This window comes from Triticum urartu, chromosome 7A, assembly GCF_056163025.1.
Source record: "Triticum urartu cultivar PI428250 chromosome 7A, HENAU_Tu73, whole genome shotgun sequence".
NCBI lineage: Eukaryota > Viridiplantae > Streptophyta > Magnoliopsida > Poales > Poaceae > Triticum > Triticum urartu.
The window spans coordinates 708,719,322-708,722,925 of record NC_141879.1 but is presented as its reverse complement, the minus strand read 5'-3'; the positions used below and the strand labels follow the sequence as shown (position 1 = coordinate 708,722,925).

Here is a 3,604-nt window from a genome sequence, read left to right as displayed (position 1 = left end):
CTCTAGGACAGTAGAAGGCACACAGTTTGTTGATTGTGGCTGCCAAGACCCCCTTAATTATTTTTCCTTGTGTGGCGTAAGTTTGAAGTTTTCTCTTTGGAGACTGAAAACTAAGATTGAAGTTCGTTCAGCTCATTTATTTATGTTTAGTTGCATCTGCCTGACTGTTATTACAGCTCGTGTTTCAAGTTATGGCGCTAAATAGATAAAAGTGAGTTTGCAGTTCGTTACATGTGTCAGATTCAGCTAGGAACAATATTGCCAGTGGGACACAAATGCTATTCTGCTTCTGCCTGTAATACTATATGCTGTAGCTCCCTGTAAAAGTAATGTTTGCAGTTAGTTACACATATCAAATTCAGTTCAGAGCAACATTGCCAGTGGGACAAATGAGCATTTTCAGATAGTAGTTGCATACTTCAAATTTGGTTGAGAAACAATATTACCGGTGGTACACCAATGTTGTTCTGCTTCTGCCTGTTTAATACTACTATAAACCCCTATAATCTGTTCCTAATTCAGTTGAGAAACAATATTGTGGGTGGTACACCAATGCTGTTCTACTTCTGCATGTGTTGTTCTTCCTGTGTGTATACTATGCCGCCAATAATCTGTTCCATTTTGCTGATACGTAAAGTATTGAATCTGCAAAATCTGAGCTGAAAGTCCTTCTGCATCAGCTGATTAATTCTTGTCTTGCTTGCACAGAGTCAATTGATGGAGCCATAGTCAGTCGGATGAACATCCTCGTCCTCACAACTCCGGGCGGTTGTGATTTCGGCAGCGTGGACTCCGTGCAGATGCGGTCGCCTTGCCTGCAAGAGGACATGATTTAATCTACAGTGGACTCACTGTTCAGTGCTTATTGCGCTGCCTCCAGATGGACCAAGCCATGAGAAGAGCCAACGTGGCTAGGCCCTTGCGGTGGTCATTGGGTGATCCGAGGATGGCCGACGTGGACCACACAGATGGCCACTGGGCGAGCCAAGTGAACATCTTGACACGAAGAGGTGCCCAGCTTCTCCACGTGAGGCGCCAGTGGGGGGCTGAAGTAGATCTGACGAATAGAATACGATAGCAGGACCAGGCGGAGTACTTGGCGTCGGTGATCCAACGCAAGACCAGGCAGTCTGGAGAACTGGAGAGGGAGATGGGCCTGAGTAACCTTCAGAGTTGCACATACTCAGTCATAGCCCTGGCGTCAAGGCGCCATGGAGGTCGGCCACCCAGCTGCGACCATGAAGATCTTCCAACACCCCGCGCTTATGCCAACGACGAGGCACGAGTGGAAGGAGGGATGGAGCCAACTCAGAGATGGCCTTGCCATTGATCCAAGGATCTGTCCAAAAGCGGCAGGTACGTCCGTCGCCGACGGACCAGGATGTGGATGCAAGAAGATGGAGGAGGCGTTTAGATTGCTGGGGAGGTGAAGATGCGCCCAAGGTCTGGTGGGGTCCCTGCATTGCAACCACAGCCAATGAACACCAAGCTCAAGGTGTCGGCAGGCACGTTGCCAATGGATGGGACCGTGGCCACTGTGGGTCTCCTTCGGCCGTGGCAGAGGAACTCACGAATAGTACTGTTCACCTGCTTGAGCACTGGCGGGCAAAGAGCAATGACCACGATGATGTGGGACTGGATCACACATAGCACGTGGCGAACCAGAGCAAGGCGCTCGCCATGGGAGAGAAGCGTCGCGTGCCGGGTGGAAAGCTTCTTGACAAGATTTTTGACGATAGGCTGGAGCGACGTCGCGAAGGGTTTCCTCACTGAGAGTGGGATACTGAGGTAGGTGATGGGGAAACAGATGACGACACAGGCGAGCTCGTAGTTGATTGTGGCTAGCGGGGGGTCATTGCACCAGATGGGCGTGGCCGAGCACTTAGCGAAGTTAGTGCAAAGCCCGGGCGCCTCGACGAAGGCACGTAACAGCTCGCGGATGACCCACAGATCTTGGGTTGAAGGATGACAGAAGACAACGACGTCGTCAGCATAGAGGGATATGCTCGAGGGGGCATGGCGATCGGTGAGGCGCTGAAGCAGTCCGCGACTATGAGCATGTAGGAGGAGCGAGTTCAGAGCATCGATGGCCATCATGAAGAGCATGGGGGAGATGGGGTCTCCCTGGCGCAATCCGCAAGCAAGGGCGATCGGAGGTCCAGGAGATCCGTTGATGAGGACACGAGTGCTGGAGGTGGAGAAAAGAATGACGATCCAGCCAATCCAACGTCTCCTGAAGCCCAGGTGGCGTACACCTATGAGGAATGGCAGGAGACCGTGTCGAAGGCGTGCATGATGTCGAGCTTGAGGAAAACTCTGGGGACCCGGAGATTGTGCAACTGGCGGGTTGTCTGCTTGACTAGCATGAAGTTGTCGTGCACGCACCGGCCCGCTATGAACGTGCTCTGGTTGGTGTACACGAACTGACCAAGACGCGGAGCGATAAAACCTTGGCAATGAGCTTGGCGATGAGGTGAATCAAGCTTATTCGCCGGTAGTCCGAGAGGGTGGAGGCATATTGCTTCTTCGGAAGGAGCGTGATGAGGGCCTCGTTGAGGCATTGCATGCTGCACCCATTGAGCAAGTAGAACTTGTCGAGCACGGCACATATGTTAGCTTTGATAGTATCCCAGCACGCCACAAGGAACTCCGAGGTGAACACATCGAGGCCCGGGGCCTTGCCGCGAGGGAGCGCCTTCACAGCCTGCCAAATCTCATCCTCCATGAATTGGTGCTCAAGATCAGAGAGATCAAAGGAGCGGTCCTCAATCTGGTCGAGGTCGATGGAGAACTGGCAAGGGTGGAGGTGCCAATGAGCGAGGAGAAGTTGTGGAACGCCACTTCGGCCATGCCCGGCTCGTCGTAGACCGTGGTGTTCTCGTGCCGTAGGGAGAAGATGCGGTTTTTCTTTTGCCTATGAGCCACATGGTTCTTGAAAAATGCGGTGTTGGTATCACCCTCCTTGAGTTAGAAGAAATGTGCACGCTCGCGAGCAATGGACCTCTCAAGGGAAGCCAGGCCCAGGTAAGCACGCTTGAGATTGCGGCGTAGCCAGGAATCGTAGGGGGATAGGGCTCTAAAATCTTGAGCCGCGGGCAATCGATTCCCATGCAATCATGAGTTGCAACGATACATGGTCGGAGGTACGAGCCGCCCAGCTCTGGAGGTGGCGAGCCGTGTGCTTGAGGCATAGGTAGACGCGCCGATACGGATCCGGGTCGTAAACAACGCCCCACGCGTCCGCCACCGTGTCCTGAAACCTGTCGAGCTTGGTCCAGAAACGCTTGAAGTGGAATCGTTTTGGGCCAGCGTGACGCGGCGAGTAGTAAGAAACATCGGGCAGTGATTAGAGCCTGTCGAGGCAAGGCACCAAAGAAGGCAGTACAGCTGCGAGAGCTCTCATATTCAGAGATGCACATGAACCGATCATTGCGAACCAGCGTGGGAGAGCCCTGCTCATTGGACCAAGTATAACGATGGCCATGCATGTACATGTCCCCTGGCTCCATATCAGCAATGAAACGACGGAAACAGCTCGAAGTGCAGCGATTGATATGTCCATTACTCTTGTCCTCCGATGATGAGACAAGGTTGAAGTCATCCC

General features: G+C 52.7%; 1 pseudogene; it reads right to left on the bottom strand.

Annotated features, from left to right (window-relative positions):
• Nucleotides 1-1,187: 1,187 nt before the first annotated feature.
• LOC147961886 (uncharacterized) lies at nt 1,188-2,725 on the bottom strand (annotated as a pseudogene).
• Between the last annotated feature and the right edge of the window lie 879 nt (nt 2,726-3,604).